We start from the raw sequence: 21,297 nt of genomic DNA on the forward strand, positions 1-21,297 counted from the left end.
ATATGAAACTATATCCAAAGTGGTTGGAGAGAAGCTTCAGAATGGCAAAGATATTTTTATTACAAATTATGTGAGCAGACTGCAGTCCCTCCTTAAAATCGACTTAGAAAAGGCTTCACGTACAGCTTAAGCCTAGAATCCAGGGAGGTTCAACAGGGATACATTTTTAGAAATATAGAGGTACTTTTACAAACAAGGTGCCTACACTTTAGCACAGTTGTTTTCTTTGAAAACTTATAGGTCAGGTTGGGTATGCTTTGGTATTAAACTCAATGAAATTTTTTTTCTCTTCTGTCATAAATGCTTCCCCCGCTTGTTGGCGGTAATGTACACTGAGCCATGCATGCACAGCTCAGAATACATTTACAACACTCACTGTATGTAGCCATAATTAAGTGACTCCCATGTGCATATGCAGGAGTGAAGTCATCACAGCTCAGCCATTGAGGCAGCTGAACATTGTAACTAGGAGTGTCCAAGCACTGACAGTGCTGTTCTGAAGGGGTTCCTTTGATAGGTAAGTCATAATGTGCTAGTATGCAGTGCACACAGTGCCTTGAAAAAGTATTCATACCCATTGAAATTTTCCACATTTTGTCATGTTACAACCAAAAACGTAATTATATTATTTTGGGATTTTATGTGATAGACTAACACAATGTGGCACATAATTGAGAAGTGGAAGGAAAATGATAAATGGTTTCAAAATTTTTTACGAATAAATATCAGAAAAGTGTGGCGTGCATTTGTATTCAGCCCCCCATGAGTCAATACTTTGTAGAACCACTGTCATGGTCGGTCCCGAGTCCCAGCAGCCCGTGGAAGACTTACCCACAATGTTGGTCCGTTGAGCGCTGATAGGTCTTCCCGGGCGCGCGTTAGCGCGAACGGACGCACGCGGGTGCGAGCAGGTACGATCGGGCGCACGCGGGTGCGCAGGGTTGCAAACGTGCGCACGCGGGTGCGCGGGGTCACGGTCGGTTGCACGGTTTGACGTGGGCGCGAACGGACGTGCCGTGCGACCGCCCTTGGCGCCCAGAAGGCTTCTTAAGTGATTCATTCTAGTGGCCCGTTGCTGTCCTGTCTACAGCGTTCCTGAGAGTTGCCTCTGATTACCTGATTGTTCCTGTCTCTGATCTACTTCGGCTTGTTCCTGATTATCCTGCCTGCTGCCAGCCCTGACCTTCGGACCTCCTGACTATTCTTCTGCCTTCTCCTTCGGTACCTCTGCTGCCAGCCCCTTGACGACCCGGCTTGTGTTTACCCCGCTTCTGCCTGCTGTTCCAGTCCGTGTTCTGTGACCACCGCTGCCTGCCGCCTGCCTGTCAGCCCTTCCGGTGTGCCCACCTGCTTGCTGCCAGCTGCTGACCTCCAGCCGTTCCAGAGTCACCTGTCTTCTTCCACTACTGTCTGACGCCAGTTCCTGGACCAGGCCCACCTACACGGACTTGGCACTTGTGCCCTCTGCCCTCCAGAACCCCTGTTCTCACTCCCAGGGGGTCTCGAGCCAGAGGCTTACGAGAGGCCGCTCCCTGCACTCCGGGCTCTCACCACCAGGTACGTGACAACCACCTTTTGCTGTAATTACAGCTGCAAGTTTTTTTGTTTATGTCTCTACCAGCTTTTGCCCATTCTGCTTTGCAAAATAGTTCAAGCTCTGTCAGACTGGATGGAGAGCATCTGTGAGCAGCAATTTTTAAGTCTTGCCACAGATTCTCAATTGGATTTAGGTCTGAACTTTGACTGGGTCATTCTAACACATGAATATGCTTTGAATGAAACCATTCCATTGTAGCTCTGGCTGTATGTTTAGGGTCGTTGTCCTGCTGGAAGGTGAACCTCCGCCCCAATCTCAAGTCTTTTGCAGACGCAGGTTTTCTTCTCAGATTGCCTTGTATTTGGCTCCATCCATCTTCCCATCAACTCTGAACAGCTTCCCTGTCCCTGCTGAAAAAAGAATTCCCACAACATGATCCTGCCACCACCATGTTTCATGGTGTGCTCAGGGTGATGTGCAGTGTTAATTTTTCGCCACAGATAGCATTTTGCTTTTAGGGCAAAATGTTCAATTTTGGTCTCATCTGACCAAAGCACCTTCTTCCACATGTTTGCTGTGTTCTCCACATGGCTTCTCGCAAACTGCAAAAGGAACTTTTTATGGCTTTCTTTCAACAATAGCTTTCATCTTGTCACTCTTCCATAAAGGCCAGATTTGTTGAGTACACGACTAATAGTTGTCCTGTGGACAGATTGTCCCACCTGAGCTGTGGATCTCTGCAGCTCCTCCAGAGTTACCATGGGCCTCTTGGCTGCTTCTCTGATCAATGCTCCCTTTTTCCAGCCTCTCAGTTTAGGTGGATGGCCATGTCTTGGTAGATCTGCAGCTGTACTATACCCTTTCCATTTTCGGATAATGGATTGAGCAGTGCTCCGTGGGATCTTCAAAGCTTGGGATATTTTTTTATAACCTGACCCTGCTTCAAACTTCTCCACAACTCTTTCCCTGACGTGTCTAATGTCGTCCTTGAGCTTCATGATGCTGTTTGTTCACTAAGGTTCTCTAACAAACCTCTGAGGGCTTCACAGAAGCTGTAATTATACTGAGATTAAATTACACATAGGTGGACTCTATATACTAATTAGGTGATTTCTGAAGGCAATTGGTTCCACTAGATTTTAGTTAGGGGTATCAGAGTAAAGGGGACTGAATACAAATGCAGGTCACACTTTTCAGATATTTATTTGTAAAAAGAATTTGAAAAACATTTATCATTTTCATTCCACTTCATAATTATGTGCCACTTTATGTTGGTCTATTACATAAAATCCCAAATAAATACATTTACGTTTTTGATTGTAACATGACAAAATGTGGAAAATTTCAAGAGTTATGAATACTTTTTCAAGGTACTGTACTAGTACTTTATGGCATTTTCCTCCTGGGCGCCCATTCCGATTTCTTTTTTAAGTGGACTTTAACCTCCCTCTCGGTATAATTAGTTCTGGTTTTAGGTGTCGAAAGCGGTACAATTATTTTGCATTGAAATTTGGCGTTTTATATTGTAGTCCTGTAATTCTTAGGAATAACTCTCTTAAATCTGTTCAAACCAGAGTCTAGCAGACATCCCGGGTATGATAAAGTTTATAATATAATAAATATTAAAAAAATAATAAAAATTATTCAATAATGTAATCAAATCCAAAAACACTGAAATTTGCTCATTTGCAGAATTGTCGCTGTCATTAGATTTAGTGTTTGATGACGAATTTCCCCACAAATCGCTATCGCTCAATTCTGCAAATGATTCTAATTTATTATCGCTGTTTTCTAGTTGGTCTAAAATCACTTTTGACATAAAGGGACACTTTTTGGTTGCTATGGACAATCTCTAATTTCCAGGCAGAAAAAAATGTATTTATAATATAAAAGTGCATGCAGGGCACTGGACAGACCACTAGGGACAAAGGGGGTGTGTAATTTTTTTATACAGTACTGTGTGTGTTTTGTGTGTTTTGACTTTTTTGAATTTGGCGCTGATCTCTGCTCCCGTGCGTCGTAACGTCGCAGGGAACGGAGCTCGGCGGCATTCGGGCACTGTGTGAATCGAGCGGAGGACAGCTCCATCACACAGCGCAGAGGACATCGCTGGATCCAGGGGACAAGGTAAGTAACTTCTCCCTGTGTCCTCCCTGTATGCAGCGATGCGATCCTGAGTCTGGCTCGGGGTTACCGCTTATGGTACTAAAATCCCAACCCGAGCCAGACTCTGGATTACCGCTAGGGAGGTTAATACTGCTTCAAAAAATATTGGATTGAGTCATACAAACTTCATAAAAAGTTGATGTAATTAAAGTATAATCTTGAAAACTGACAACTGAATTAAAAGTGCATACTGCAGCATCTGACAATGATTATGTGTGTTTTCATGAATAGCTAAATGTTTACTATATTGCCATGCATTGCTGTATAGTGGAGAATATTTACTATATGTTTAAGACTAAAAATCCTACTTTTGTGACAAAACTACAACCGTGTATCCAAAATCCTTGATTTATAACACATATACTGTATAATGAACTAACTTTCCTGTATATCCATGCATATTTGTTTAAATAATTTAACCTTTAATTATATGGGTACAATAAAATGATTTAGGGGTATAGACATTTTTGCTCAAGTCATATTTCAGGGCAGCATCTGAAGGCCCCTTCCCACCTAAAACAAATAATACATCATCCACCATTATAAAAATGTGACACATACCTCCTTTTTGTTTGGTTTATGTGTTCTGATTATTAATATGGATATGATTTTACCATTATTAGAGCTATATGGAAACTGCTGGTCCAAAAAAAAACCTGAGGAAGCCAATGTTGGCAAAACATGTTGGGAGATAACATCTAATATTGACTACCCTCCAATACAAGGACACCAGTAATTAGTAGCATGAGTAACATGATATATATTATGCTCTGCAGATGTTTATTGAACCCTGTATTTGTTTCATGTAATAAAATTATATTTATATGTGCCGAAGAAAAACATTTCCTTATGACTTTAGTAGGAATGGCATCTTTTTCCACACATCTCCTTACTGGGTCTTGTGTCTTTTTGTTTCCAGACCAAGACTTCAGAGGACAGAAACCCAAAGCCCCCATTCACACCTATGCAAATTAGATGCAGCTTACACCGCATCCAATTCGCAGGACATTTTAAAATGCATTCATTTGAATGCATCTGGTTCACATATGTGCATTGCATTTGCACTGCGCATTGCACAAAAAACATGTGCGTTTTCTGGGCATTGCGGTGCGAATTACAAGCCCATTATCTTCTATGGGAATGCATCTGATTTGCAGATGTATTCCGTTCTGAACACAAATTCTCTCCTTCTCCTCACTACACCTCCCCCTCTCCCCCTTTCTCCCTGCTCTCTGCAGCCAAAACGCAGAGGAACCTCCGAACAAATGATTTTTATCTTCGCAGTGAAACCAGAGCTTCAATTTGCAACGCACATGTGTGAACCCGGGCTTAAACCAGAGGCTCACAGTCTCACCCTAAGCAGTGTGCATCCTGCAATACTAAAATGGCAGCTAGCTGGGCTAAACCTTTCTGTCAGAAATGTGTCAACAAATTTGTGGTAAAAAAAATCTCAGTGAATACTCCAAGGGTTAGTCTCTTCAGTCAAAGAAGAGATTTCAGTAGCCGTTCTCTCCCTTCGGTACCTAGTGCAAAACCTGCAAATGCAACCAATCACAGGGCCCGCATTGAATCCTCTTACTATTATTTAACCTTCCATACCATCCTACAGTTGGGAAGATCCTGGCAGACAGGAGGACAGGGACTCAGAGAGAGCCCAAGTCAGAATTGGAAGATGGGAAATGTGGAGCATGCATTCCTCTTCACCAGGGTGCGCCAGCCCAGAAACACGTCATGTCAAGCCTGCATCAAGCCTGTGAGGCCCCTTTAGCACTGCAATCCACAAAGTGTTCCAAGCCTTTCTCCAGCTCACCGCCATCCCCGCCAGCGGGGCTGGTTCTAGGATTTTTGACACCCTAGGCAAAACCCCATTTTGCCGCCCCCTCCTTGGCTGGCTCCGCCCCCTTTTCCCTGCCTATATAAATCCCACCTTTTAAATAAAGCACCCATCAAATGCAGCCTCACCAGCACCCTTCAAATGCAGGCTACCAGCATTTGCTTGCTGCGGGTGTCAGGACACAGACACAGTCCTCCACCACTGCTGCATCTCTGACACTATGTGTGAACGGAGCGGCAGCTGCCTGCTGATGCTGAGACTTAGTTGCTTGCTGCAGAGAGAAGAGAGTAGGAAAACCAGTGGCTGGGTGCCCTAGGCAGCAGGGCGCCCTAGGCGGCCATATAGTTTGCCTAGTGGTAGCATCGGCCCTGACCGCCAGCCAGAAAAGCCCACAGAGCGGCTGAGACAGCGGAGACAGCATACCTTCTACTGACCAGTGTGATGGATGCCCCACAGAGCGTTTACCCACAGATGTACCCTTCCTTGTTTACCTAGATGTAAGTTACTATGTGTGTTTTTATTAATACACACTTTACAGTCTAACTCAGAGGCAACTGTATTTGTTTTTTCTTGCATATCTTGGAGACCGCTTTTGCTTCCCTGCTAAGGCTGGCCCTGAATCAACAGACTATTTTTAGGCTGCATAGCAGCCCACTGGCCACTTGGACTTCAGTACTATAGGATCTGTTTCAATACCAGTGCCACGTGTATATTTGTTAATGCAAGAGCGTTGGATAGTGGTGCACACCTAGCCGGCCAACTGACACAAGACAAAATGGAACAAGTGCTCCAACATGGAAGGCAGTGGAACATGGAAGGCAGTGGAACAAGCCCTACTCTACTTTCAACTCCAGATCAGAGACAAACATGTTCAAATTCAATCAGACAATACCATAACCAGGGCATGGGTAGCAGTGACCAAGAGGGGTAGGGCCTCCTAGATTTCTCCTCACACACCACTTTGGAAGAATCCCAAATTAATACACCTTTGCGAGTACCCTAACCCAATTATCTGGACTAAGTTTGGTATTAAGACGCTGAAAGACTTTATGGGTGGTGGGAAACTTCTACAGTTTGATGCCCTGAAATCGAAGTTTAATCTTCCCAACACTCACTTGTTCCGTTATCTTCAGCTCAGACATGCATACAATGCCCAATTTGGAGATGTTGGTATTATCCTGGAAATGAGCGATTTGGAGTCTCTGCTGAGGGAGGACACTTTGGAGAAGGCCTTGTCTACAATATTTAAACAATTGTTCGTGGAAGGAGGGGGTAGGGCAGTGTGGAGTGAGGTGTTCCCCCAGATGGACGGAGATGACTGGGATGATGTATGTGACATTAATTTTACTAGATTGGTTTCTGCAAGAGACCAACTCATTCAGGTTAAATTCCTGCATCGTGTATATCTTACTCCAGCCAGATTGGCTAAGATGTTCCCTACCCCGTGTCTGGCTTGCTGGTGGTGCAGTTCCCTCACTGATGATTTCATGCATATCTTTTGGAATTGCTCAAACATCCAAGCATTTTGGAAGGGGGTCACGGAATATATAGCGGAAGTAAACGCCATTCATATACAGCCCACGATAGAGGTGTGCCTTTTGGGATTGGTAGACAATCTAGCGCCAAAGAAAGTAACTCGTACTTTGCTGACGATCCTCATTTATTTCGCTAGGAAAATGATAGTGTTATTATGGAAAAAGCCCAACCCGCCCTCTGTATCAGTGTGGAATAGGGCGGCACCTTTATACAAGGCTGCATACATCAGCAGGGGCATACCAGAGAAATTTGACAATGTATGGGGCAGTTGGATGAATAGTGAAACTACGGTGGTGGATTGAGTGGTTCCTAATAGAATGCACCTGTAGCAAGATGTAACATGAATGTAACTGTTTGACATATTTGAATGTGCCATTGTCGGTTCTTTAGAAAAGGGGGCCTTATCATTATCATTATCATCATTTTGATCTTTTCACTGAGTGTGAGTCTAGAAAGAAGAGGAGAATCAATTCTGAAGAAATGTAAATAGTTTAACTCTTTTGTGTGGCCCATTGGGCCTTTGTTTATTTGTTATGTTAAAAAGCATTAAATAAAACTTAAAAAAAAAAGACACTACCATAACCACTGCCTACATCAACAGATAGGAGGGCACCAGGTTTCACCGATTGATGACTCTAGCAGACAACATTCTAATTTGTTCAAAAGCAAACCTACTTTCTCTATTGGCTATCCATCTGAAAGATACTCAAAATTCACTGGCAGATTTTCTGAGCAGGAAAAAAAACCTGACACAAGCAAAATGATCCTTGGATCACGAAACATTCATTTGGCTTGCAGAGATAGGGGGACTCCAGAAGTAGACCTCTTCACTTCAAGAACAAATGCTAAAACACCACAATTCTTCTCCTTAACATTAAATGATGGCAATGCAGGTATAGCCCGAAACACTGAAAGTAGTATCGCTCAAATGCCCCCCATAACTGTATCAGTTGAATCAGCATATGAATAAACTGGTACAAGGCAGACAGGATCGGCTTATCAGGCTTCAGTGCACTTCAACAAAATAGCGACCATCTGCATACAGGCACTTAGTCCCTGTTGCATGAGTGTGAATGAAATGGGTAAAAGATGGCTTCAGCTCCTGTTCTCCACCTGCAGAGAACTCCCCAGACATGTTTTGCCTTTTTTTCAGGGTTTAATCATAGACAGCAATGTGGGGTTGGATGCATTTGCCCAAAGTTGGTTATTCCATCTAATTTATACATTCCCCCTGATAAATTTGATCCCAAAAGTAATCCTAAAGATCAAGGAAAGGGCCACAGTTAAGCTGATCCCACCCTGCTGCGCAAAAAGGGTACGGTTCACTCATTTGCAAAACATGAGTTTACAACCTCACATCTCATTGCTGCTGAAGGAAGATCTTCTGAAACAGGGTCCACCAATGCACCCTAATCTGAAAATCCTAAAACGTTCAGCTTGGCCACTGACGGGATGATATTAAAAAACAAAAGGTTCTCAAACAAAGCCAGCAGGAAGAAGGTAACGCTAGTCATCTACAAGAAAGACCACAGAAAGTTTGCAACCAAGTGTAAGGAACATGACCATGAAAAGAGACCACTCATACCAACTATACTAGAGTTTTTACAAGAAACAGCAGATAATAAATGATCACACAGCACCCTCAAAGTGCAGGTCTCAGTGTTGTCTTTGGCTGACACACTAGCAGAAGAGCCTCTGGAAAATAAATTTATTTGCACTATAGCTAGAACAAGTTCCCACTCTGGGACCTATCCACAATACTACAAGGAATCCCAAAAACCCTTTTTAGACCATTAGAAGACTGTTCTGAAAAAAAATGCTCACCCTCAAAACAGTATTAGTATTATCTCTGGTGTCAGCACAAAGAGTAAGTGAAGTCCAAGCACTCTAGAACCTGAAGCATTCTAGAACCTTATTGATCTTCCTGGACAAAACAGTCCTAAGGCCGGGCCAGCTTTCTTGCCTGACGTATGCTCAGCATTCCACAGACTAAAGGATGTCATCATACCCTTATTACATGGAAAGCCTATCAGCAACAAAAAAAAGAGACATACTATAAGTTGGATGTTAGAAGATGTCTCATAGACTACTTGGAAAGGACAAAAGACTGGAGCAAATAATCAGCAATGTTCATACTCTTCTCAGGACCCAACAAAGCACAGAAAGCCTCTAAAAGCACCATTGCCAGATGGATCAAGCTAGCCATATCACATTCCACTACAGCTTGGGCATCATCATACACAGAAAAAGCAGGAGTTACACCTGATCAGATCTGCAGGGCAGCGACATGGACAAACCTTTGTAAGACACTACAGGATAGATTTCCTATGCAGCAAAGACCAATCTTTGAGTAGAAAAGTCCTTCAGGATGTTGACCCCCCCCAAGTAATTATTTCTTGCCAATCCTCTCAGATGCTGTGCTGAAGATGACTTCAGAAGAGAGAATTAGGTACTTGGTATTTTCTAGGAATCTTCCATGGCAGTGCAGATACCAGACCCTAATACTCATTATTACTCAATAAAAATACTCATACTCAAGAGGCTTGACATTGCAATGTAAACGTATAGATTATCATGTTACACACTGTTTACCTGTTGTTTCTTCAGTACTTGTGGTAGTAAAATCTCATTAGGAGACTAAAAAAGTGCTCCCCTGCAGGTTTAAGCTGCCTGTCAGTGGATTTTTACAGAAGACACTTTATTACCACTTTAATACTGAGACACAGAGGTACATGTCACTTTTTTTTATAATGATGGATGTGCTTCCTGTTTAAGGTTGGAGAAGCCTTCTTCTCTAGTGTTTCATTAACAAGATATTTGTACTTTTTTTTATTTATTTCAAATGTTCATATGCAGGCATTTGTAAGTTAAAAAGCCAAAAGAGCACTGATAGATAGAAAAATTGTTACATAGTTAATAAGGTTAAAAAAAGGTTGATTACCATTATTCAATAGGGAGGTAATTTATGTAACCCTGACAATGACCTTCTCTTTTTTAATCCCTTTTGGTCTGTTACATACACCATTAAAACATGTTGCTACATCTGCGCATAAAATACTGATCCTGACCCAAATCTAGTCAGGGTTGAACCCTACTGCAGAACAGAAGGGTTGTAAATAGAAGAAATGTAGAAAAAAAATTGGAAAAAGACACAACCAAGAAGAAAATTATCTCAATGTATGCCTGTTCTTGAGAATTATAAGGAAAGATACTAGCAACTGATGGGATTTATCAAAATAGATAGAAAAGCACCTGCAAATTTTCCAGGTTATATAAACTGAGAATTGTAGTCTTAAAGAGATAGAATGGATCATTGTTTCAAAATATAGATTTTCTACAGGGATTAACCAAGAAGTTTAGGAAAAATTGGTTCTAATCCTAGAAAAGGAAAAAAGCAATCTGAAATAGTACAGAAAGGCCAAGATGAAAGGATAGTGGACTTTGTTAGTAGAATTGCCAAGTTTCCCATTGGGAAGACTTCCCTTCACCTAATGTCACATAGCACAACAGGAAAGGAAATCCTTCCAAATGAGGGAAATCCCTGGTAGTCACCAGGGTCACCGGAACTAGTGTCCCCATCGGAAGATTTCCCCTCTAATCCTCTTCTCGTGACCGCTCAAAATTTGCAATTTTTTTTCACTTTTTGTATTAACATTCACCGGGACAAAATAGGAGAGGGTAAATCTCCCTAAAGGGGATACACACAGCAATAAAAAGGTATTGTTATCCCTTGCCACTTTATCCAAAACTAACATAACTAACATAATAAACAAAAGGATTCTGGTTAGGAGTTTTGCTGTTTGATTGAGAATCAGACTCTGAATGCCTATGAGAAACTGCAGGCTAGTGAAGAAGAAGATAGGAATCGTTCTGTTTAATCTACACATCTCTTACTTTGAGATAAGGGCAAATTGCAAGAGCCGAAAGGTTCAGGAATGTCACTGGCAGATGCATGATGAAATAGGTGTTCACCTTCAAAATGTGATTGAATAAGGTGTTCCTTAAATTCATTCTCCATGTCCCATGCACAAGTGTACTACACACGTGAGACACAAATTTAGACACTTTCACAACTGAAGAGCAGTGCTTCGGACATTTGATCCAAAAGTTGTAAGATTTCATTAATTAACCACTTGCTTACGGGGCACTTAAACCCCCCTCCTATCCAGACCAATTTTCAGCTTTCAGAGCTGTCGCACTTTGAATGACAATTGCGCGGTCATACAAGACTGTACCCAAATGAAATTTTTATAATTTTTTTTCCCCAAATAGAGCTTTCTTTTGGTGGTATTTGATCACCTGTGCGATTTTTTATTTTTATTTTCATTTAAAAAGGGCGAATTAGATTAGAAAGAAAGAACAGACTGCATGTCTGAGTCACACTGGATCAAGCCTAGCACACATTACTAGAAAATCAGAAAAAATATCTGTACTTGGAACGACTGTTTGATTTTCTGTTCGTTAGTAACATTTTTAGAGGACATTCTTTAAAATCAAGGGCAGATGGTAACTCTGCCATACTGTTACTTTATAGACCTGGTTATGATGGCTTAGCACCCCAACAGCTACTGTTGTATACTACCTTTATGTTGCTGACAAAGACATCTTTCACCACCCTGCTCAGTTTTTAACTTTTAAGTTTTTAACTCAGAATTTAAATTTCTGCTTCCCTCCCTACAGGAAATAAAAATCAAAGCTGTTACCAAAAAGTAAATGAAAAGAGACAGAAAGTCAGAGTGGTCCTCGCTATCTGACAGAACTAGTATGTTACAACAAAATTACAAGATGACAAGTGCTAATCTTCAGCAACAAACAGCAAATGTAGCTGGATGAAGTGGTTGGCTGGGCTGTCAAAGGCAAACCAAAATTTGGCGTCTGGCTGCTGATATTTCACTTGAGGTGTGGGGTTGGTGTACTGCCCTGTCCCTAGAGAAGAAAATTACAAACAAAAAAGTGTGCATAAAAAAAAAAAAAAAAAAAAAAAAGCTAGATCAAAGTTTCATCTAGATCAGGGTTGGAGTTAGGGTCAAAGGTCATGGTCACAGTCAAAGGTAAGGGTCCATGTATTTTTGGTAGGATTTAAAAAAAATGTTTTATTTTGTATCAGTGGCAGTTAATGGCAGTTTCAGTGTGTTTTAGGTAGGATAATGAAAAACGAATAAAAAGGAAAATGCACACTATTGTTTCTGGATTTTACTATGGGTGAAACAACACATAACATCCACATATGTGGTATCACTGCTTTCATCAAACGCAGGAGAATTTTTTTGGGGGTTGCTCCTTGATGTTAGGTTATGGCAGTGCTGTATTTTCGCCTAGGCCAACAAGGCCCAGGCCTAGGGCTGTCTTTACTGCGCTGCCAAACTGTAGATCAGAACAGCAAAACTTAATCAGGGCAGGCAGAAGAAGCAGCTCTGTCAGTGGGCCGGGTCCTGCACCAATCCAGAGTGGGCTTAATGTCACTGGCAGCGATGGAGGGGGGGTCTGCATGAGCGGGAGGTCCAGGCAGATGAGGATGCTGGACAAGCTGTACGGGTCTAGTGGAATTTAGAAGTTCTGGCTGTCTGTGCGGGGGCCAGAGGGAGATCTTCTGGAGGAGGGGAAGATGTTGAGAGGAGTGGTCGGAAAGATAACTGTCAGCACCAACACAGATGGCACCAGGTGAGGCTGACAAGACTGCACAGCACAGAGGTAACAAGCAGGGACAGTGCACAGGACAGCTTGCTCTGGATTCTGTTACATGAATAGAGGTCTGTGGGTCTAACAGGTGGTATACTGGTGCCTGGGTATTGCTGGCAGCATGATTGTGCCTGGGTGTTGCTGGCACCATGGTGGTGCCTGGGTGTTGCTGGCAGCATGGTGGTGCCTGGGTGTTGCTGGCAGCATGGTGGTGCTCGTGTGTTGCTGGCAATATGGCAGTGCCCAGGTGTTGTTGGCAATGTGGTGGTGCCCGGGTGTTGCTGGCAATGTAGCGGTGCCTGGGTGTTGCTGGCAACATGGCAGTGCTTGGGTGTTGCTGGCAACGTGGCGGTGCCCAGGTGTAGCCGGCAACATGGCGATGCTCAGGCTTGCATGACAGTGGTGAAAGGCCCAGGGAAGCTTTGAGTTTGCCTACTGACAAGCCAGATTTATATTTTTGTCCCACTTCCTTGTGTCACTGTTCTAATTCCCTCCCAGCAATATATGTATGTTTGTATGTATTTTTGGAAATTAACTATGTTTGTATGTATGTTTATAGACGTGTGTGTATGACGCCTAATCCTGTGCAATCATAACTGCTTTTTTTTATGCTCTTCTTACAATGTCAGCAAGGACAGACACTCCTCTAAAAAGCAATCCATGATCGGATCTCTTATCAGAGTTATTTGCCATGCAGTGAAGAGGCAATATGTTGCCTCCTTAATGCCTCTTAAATGCAGTATCACAGTGCTGCAACTGCGTGCAATGACCAAAGTCCACAGCAGTCCTTTTTACATCAGAGTTCTCCTTTGCATCAGTTCCACAGAGTTCCCCCTTCCACTGTAAAGAAGAACCCTGTGCTGGGTTATATTAACCCGACCTTCATGTAAATGGGGAAGTATATATTCTTCTGCACCTTGGTGGGGCTAGGTGACTCTACATGGAGGTCTGGTCCAGGAGAAGTTCGTAATTTACCTGGATACACTAAGTTGTTGTAATGACATGCACAGTTTTACAACATGTCGAAGAGACAAAAACTGTGTTCAGAAGTTAAGATTTGTTTACCTTGAAGGGAGTAAACAAGTTCAAGTAATATTAAAATCATGGCTAAGAAAAATAGATAATATTAACACTCGTTTTCATAGTGTTGGGCATTAGGTACAAGAGCAGATAACAGTTGAAATAGAAGTGTAAGATATATACAAAGAACATGCTGAATAAAACTTTTTTAACAAGTACAAACTTTCAATTTTCTAGAATCCTTTGTCAGTGGTCACTTTGTACATGTGCAGCCAATTGCCATTTGATATCTGCAGAAAGCTTTAGGTAGTTTAATATAAATCAGCTTTAATGATAATAGTTAGAAAGGTGCCCATAACTATTAGAGGACAGTCTAAATCTAACCAGATCAGAAGGGATTTGAATTCTGAAAAGCATTGTCCAATCCTTTTGGTTTTCTCTTAAAAAGGGGTGTGATTTATGTTTTTATGGAACCAGCAGCCTACAGAAATGCCTTAGGTAGTTGTGCCTGCATGAATGACCACCCTCTGTGGAAATTATCTTTTGGTCAGTGCATGGTGGTCGTTAGCAGTATAATAGGAAAAATTCAGATGTAAGGCCTCAGTGCCTGACTTCAGAATACCTAGGTTTTAAAGGATCACTTCGATTGGGCTTCAGGTTACTTGCTTCTCTGATAACTGAGGAATTGAACTTCCTCATCCCACATGATTGGAACCACCATCTTCACTGTACCCTTTTTTTCACTGTAAAAGAGTGACACCCATGGACACCAACTAGGCTAAAACCAATACGTCTCTAAGAGCTAAAAATCCATTATTGCAAAACTCATGTTCTGAGTAATATCTGTTCAGAATAAACAATTGTTGGCACACATTTATAACATTTCTTAAAGTATTTAGCTGCAAAATTGTGTAAGGAAGAGTAACTTATGAAAAATAACGACCCATCTGTCTATGTGTGTAATTGCCATCATCCCTTGTAATTGAATATTTGAAAAGAAGCTCAAAATTCAAATTTTAAAGGCAATTGAAAAAAGGGAAATTGTATTGTTTAAAAATATATATTTATTTCCATATTAGAAAAAAAAAGAACAAAAGGAAGAGTAACTTATTAACTAGAGAACTGGAATGCATTTTTTCCATCCTTTAACCACTGACAGGTGCCCCATTATTGGTTAGACTGCATAGATTCCCAATACAGAACGCTAATATGTAAGAATGGGGTGGCCCGTATTAAACTAACTACACTACAGTACCCAAGGACCAGGGTGGGCTGGCTATTTCTCAATCCTTTACATACTCCCTGGCTGCACAGTTGCAGCACCTTTCTGGATGAGACTTGTTGGGGACATTGGACCTCTGCAGAATATTGCTGATTAAATCCCTGGCCAAGTATTCCGCAATGTCCCAATTGGAACTGGGACTCCCAGAGGTTTCGCCGGATTGCCCAACTGTGCAGCTACTTATTAAACTGTGGAAGGAGCTTAAGAAGAGAATAGCATAACAGTTTTTTTTTTGGAATGTATCCCTATTGGGCGTTATAGATCATACCCTGAATTAGCAAAAATTCCAAATCATTCAAATTGGAGGGCAGCTGGAATTAAATATCTTTCGCAATTGTTTGATGGGTCAACCATGAAAATTTTTGAACAATTGCAGGAGTTTCCTCTACTACACAATAGCTAATACATGTACTTAGAAGTGAGACATGTCATGAGGATGCAGGGCAGACGCTCAATCATGCGTTTATTTCCTCAACTCGGTTCTCGCTACAAAAAGGGCATTATCTCCAGTATATGTGCCTGTTTGGTATCTCATATGCAGGCCCTTGATTTGTTGCCCTTCAGGGAAAAATGTAAATCAGACGTTGGCCCTATCGATGGGAATACATGGACACAAATTCTGGCTGCTGGTCTTTTGGTGTGGATATTGGCAGCACAGAAACTTTCGCATCAGATTTACAGAACTCCTATTTGGCTGCATAAGTGGGGTAGGAGGGACTCCCCCATGTGTCTGAAATGCCAACTTCACCCAGGCATTCTAATACATCTGCTTTGGAAATGTCTAAAATTTGTGACATACTGGCAGGAAGTAGTCAGGGTCATTAATAGTATTTATCAGTTACAGTTACAACTGAACCCGGTCACTTGTTTGCTTGGTGTCCTGGAAGAGGAATTATATTCTCCTGCTACATATATTGACTATAGACTATAGACTTTATCTAGCTAGAAAACTGCGCAGTACTGATTCTCTCCTTAGGTGCCCACGTCACACCAGGGGATACAAGTTAATGGTATATTGATTAGAGAGAAGAATGCATATCAGCCTAGGAATGCGGATGGCAAATTTACAAAAATTTGGCAGGAATGGCTAGAGACCCCTGAGGTCGCTCCGCCTCAGTTAGTCCGTGATAGACTACTCCAGATGTTGGAGAATCTTGTAAGATTAATTGGATTGCAGAATGGTGGAGGGAGGTAGACACAGCGATAGGACGGTCGGTTATACCATATATTTGCAAAGCTTGTTTGAAGGGTGGCACACACTTTATGAGTTAGCTTTCATTTTATTTATGTTCTGTTTTCTAGAATATGACAATAACAAACTTTATTTTCAATCTGTAGAGTATATACCTAGCTGTGATATACAGATACTGTATACTGGTTTGATTTCTGAAATGTATAATTACAGATTGAATGTATATATTACCGGAGGTCTATTTTTAATCCGGCTGTTTGTACTTTTTTTGCAATTTTGTACAATTAAAACCCTTTTCTGATAAAAAAAAAAACACTTACAGCCACGAAGAAGTAGTGGATGCAAGTCTATAACACACCAATATGACATGCCTGTTTTAAAAGTACCTATATTGGTAAACCAAACTGTAACTACACACAGTAATTTATCTTCAGAAATCACTGCAACACACCAATAGGATGACACTTACAGTGGTGTGAAAAAGTGTTTGCCCCCTTCCTCATTTCCTGTTCCTTTGCATGTTTGTCACACTTAAGTGTTTCGGAACATCAAACCAATTTAAACAACAGTCAAGGACAACACAAGTAAACACAAAATGCAATTTGTAAATGAAGGTGTTTATTATTAAAGGTGAAAAAAAATCCAAACCATCATGGCTCTGTGTGAAAAAGTGATTGCCCCCCTTGTTAAAACATACTATAACTGTGGTTGTCCACACCTGAGTTCAATTTCTATAGCCACACCCAGGCCTGATTATTGCCACACCTGTTCACAATCAAGGCATCACTTAAATAGGAGCTGCTTGACACAGTAAGGTCCACCAGAAGATCCTTAAAAGCTACACATCATGCCGAGACCCAAAGAAATTCAGGAACAATTGAGAAAGAAAGTAATTGAGATCTATCAGTCTGGAAAGGGTTATAAAGCCATTTCCAAAGCTTTGGGAATCCAGCGAACCACAGTGAGAGCCATTATCCACAAATGGCGAAGAAATGGAACAGTGGTGAACCTTCCCAGGAGTGGCCGGCCGCCCAAAATTACCCCAAGAGCGCAGCGAAGACTCATCCAAGAGGTCACAAAAGACCCCACAACAACGTCCAAGGAACTGCAGGCCTCACTTGCCTCAGTTAAGGTGGTTCATGCCTCCACCATCAGGAAAAGACTGGGCAAAAATGGCCTGCATGGCAGAGTTCCAAGGAGAAAACCACTGCTGAGCAAAAAGAACATCAAAGCTCGTCTCAATTTCTCCACAACACATCTTGATGATCCCCAAGACTTTTGGGACAACATTCTGTGGACCGATGAGACAAAAGTGGAACTCTTTGGAAGGTGTGTGTCCAAGTATATCTGGCGTAGAAGGAACACTGCATTTCATAAAAAGAACATTATACCAACAGTAAAATATGGTGGTGGTAGTGTGATGGTCTGGGGCTGTTTTGCTGCTTCAGGACCTGGAAGACTTGCCGTAATAAAAGGAACTATGAATTCTGCTGTCTACCAAGAGATCCTGAAGGAGAATGTCCGACCATCTGTTCGTGTACTCAAGCTGAAACGAACTTGGGTTCTGCAGCAGGACAATGATCCTAAACACACCAGAAAGTCCACCACCGAATGGCTGAAGAAAAACAAAATGAAGACTTTGGAGTGGCCTAGCCAAAGTCCTGACCTGAATCCTATTGAGATGTTGTGGTATGACCTTAAAAAGGCCGTTCATGCTCGAAAACCCTCTAATGTAACTGAATTAGGACAATTCTGCAAAGATGAGTGGGCCAAAATTCCTCCAGGACGCTGTAAAAGCCTCATTGCACGTTATCGCAAACGCTTGATTGCAGTTGTTGCTGCTAAGGGTGGCCCAACCAGTTATTAGGTTTAGGGGGCAATCACTTTTTCACACAGGGCCATGATGGTTTGGATTTTTTTTCACCTTTAATAATAAACACCTTCATTTACAAATTGCATTTTGTGTTTACTTGTGTTGTCCTTGACTATTGTTTAAATTGGTTTGATGTTCCGAAACACTTAAGTGTGACAAACATGCAAAGGAACAGGAAATGAGGAAGGGGGCAAACACTTTTTCACACCACTGTATGTACACTATGCTATTCTCTGTTCATATACCTGATGAATGGGCCTAGCATTCTGAAATTTTAAATGACATGATTTTAAACTATCACACTGACAGTGCCGTTGCCTCCTTATGCAAGTACTCTATAAGATAAACATCAATAAACAGGAAACCAAACAAAAAAGTTGAAAAGGATCTGAGAGGCTTTTAAAAACACTTTAGAACTGAATTGTTCAGCAGGTGAAAATGCACTTATACCCCTCTACACATAGAATTGTAAAGTAGACTCACCCACCAGACTCAATTGAAAAGCCCCCTTAAAGCAAAAGCAGGTAATGATGTATGGTGGGGGGGGGGGGGCAGTATGACAGGGGGATATTGTGACAAGAGGGGGGCAGTGTGACAGGAAAAGGATACCTGGGAAGTATGGCAGGACGAGGGCAGTACAATGAGGGAGCACTGTGAAAGAAGGGGGGCTGTGTAACAAGAGGGGATGGTGTCACAGGAGGGGGGTAAATATGACAGAAGGGGGCAGTGTGATGAGGGGGCAGAATGATGGAGGGGCAGTGTTACAAGAGGGGGGCAGTATGACAGGAGGGTATTGTGGCAAGGGGCTGTGTGACAGGTGGGGGCAGTATGACAGGTGGGGGGCAGTGTGATGGGGAAATAGTATGACGTGGGCAGTGTGATAAAAGAGAGGCTATGGGAAAGATGGGGGGGCAGTGTGACAGGTGATAGGTGGGGAGACAGTGTGACAGGTGGGGGGCCAGTGTCACAGGTGGCAGGCCAGTGTCAAAGGTGGGGGGACAGTGTCACAGGTGACAGGTAAGGGCCAGTGTCACAGGTGGGGGGCCAGTGCCACAGGTGACAGGTGAGGGCCAGTGTCACAGGTGACAGGAGGGGGCAGTGTGACAGGTGGGGGGGCAGTGTAAAGCTTACCTTGCATGAGAAGTCCAAATGCAAGAAGCAGCAAGCGAGCACAGTTCACATCCCGAGTGTCAGTGTATACAGTGGAGAGGGGAGGGCCTCTGACCTGAGCATGTATCGGCAAGACTGTACAAGCAGAGCGACAAACTCGTGTACTGAATCTGTGCCTGTACGGGTCAGAGGCCCCTCCCCTTTCCACTGTATACACAGACACTCGGAAAGTGAACTGTGCTTGCTGGAGGGACATCCCGCAGCCATCGCATAGGTAAAGGGGTAGGTGCGGGGTCTTGGGGCCCCCCGACACTGGTGGAATGCCAGGGCCCAGACGTAAGTGCGACTGTTGCAACCCTGGTAATTCTGCCACTGTAATATAAATACTTTTCTACAATATCGTTAGTTATTTCGGTAAGTGCTTGTGTGCAAATCAAAGACTTGTCATTTCACTTGCATATAATATCAGCTCAAGGATGCCTGCATATGTTATGAAAATAAATAAAAGCTACTCATATTTCACCCCTTATTAACTAGTAGTTAACCCTAATTTATTTGAATTAACTCTTCCTTCTTTTGGATTTTAAATACTGTTTGTATAAAACGTTTTTGTTTGCTTCATTTTGTTAATTTGCCATTGTAGCTTCACATTAAAAAAATACACAAAATATAAAAAAATACAATTTAATTTGGAAATAACCTCAACAAACTTTTAACTAGAAACATATTTTTAGCATCTTTACAAAAGGAATAAATCACTAAATAAATCTTGCATCTTTAAAAGAGCAGACTGGGGATTTTCATTTATATTCCAAGCAGATGAAAAAAAAATTGGTTATTATAATGTTCATAAAAAACACTTGTTTTTTTTACCATACTCATTGGGGAAAAAACTGCTGTGGGTGGCATACACCACATTATCAAAATAGATAGATAAATGGGCTAATGAGATTAATGTTCAAATTGAGGTTGGGGAATGGGAGAAGGCATTTAAGCTATCACACTGTTTATCACCAACAATTAAAGCACAAGAGACGAACTACAAGTTGCTCTCAAGATGGTATTGGAGCCCAGTGACACTACATCGTATATATCCAGAAAAAACGGATATATGTTGGCGGTGCCATACAGAGAGGGGCTCACTGCTCCATATTTGGTGGAAATGCCCCCTAATTTTTTGTTTCTGGGAAAAGGTTATGCAACTATATACATTAGTTACTGGGGAGATAATCCCAAATACGCTGCAAATTACCCTTCTCTCTATGTTACCAGGAACATATAAAAATATCAAAAAGAAGCTTCTTGGGCACTGGTTGACTGCAGCAAGAACGGTGATACCGCGTCACTGGCGATCAACTCAGTCTCCTTCGATAAACGAATGGGCCTTAGAAATGGATAATATAGAGAGGATTGAGATATTTATAGCACAAAAATTAGATTCGGACGAAAGGTGCCTCCTGGTTTGGAACCCATGGAGGCAGTATAGGAAATTGGTTAAAAGCTGAAGGTAGAAGGAGGAAAGTAATGGTAGGAAAGACTATGCTGGAGGAGAGAAAAGGGGAAGGGATAGAGGGGAGGGGAAAGGGGGTGGAGGCCCCCATCTCCCTTTTTTTTTCTTTCTTTCTTCTTTTTTTTTTTCTTTCTTCTCTTTCTTTCTTCTTTTTCTTTTCTGTGTTAAAGTATTTATGATATGTATTCACTATGTATGCAAGTAATGTATATGTCTGAAATTGTTTAAATATGTGTAATGCTTTACAATAACTTGAAATAAAATTAGAATTGAAAAAAAAAAAAAATAGACCTGTTACATCATCAGTGCCCGTTTCTATTTCATAGTGGTATGGGTTCTGTGCCTAATTAACAAAGGAGTCACTGCATTTTTTTATATAGAAAATTGCAGCAGATTTCCACCAGACTGAACCTTGCATAACAGCTGGTAACCTAGCAGAGAACTTGCATGCCTTTTCTGCCAATGCAATAAACACACTAAATGAGCAGAGCCTGGATATAGGTAGGGAAAGCTTCCTCCTTTATGACTAAATCACACATATTAAATCACACCTATCAC

General features: G+C 41.9%; 1 protein-coding gene across 2 annotated transcripts in view; it reads right to left on the minus strand.

Moving 5' to 3' along the window:
- The window catches only part of NR4A3 (nuclear receptor subfamily 4 group A member 3), a 102,322-nt gene that overhangs the window by 41,852 nt on the left and 39,173 nt on the right, over positions 1–21,297 (minus strand). The gene's annotated exons all lie outside the window — the stretch shown is intronic.

Source organism: Lithobates pipiens, unplaced genomic scaffold, assembly GCF_037356315.1.
Source record: "Lithobates pipiens isolate NorthernLeopardFrog02 unplaced genomic scaffold, aLitPip1_a1.2 Scaffold_19, whole genome shotgun sequence".
NCBI lineage: Eukaryota > Metazoa > Chordata > Amphibia > Anura > Ranidae > Lithobates > Lithobates pipiens.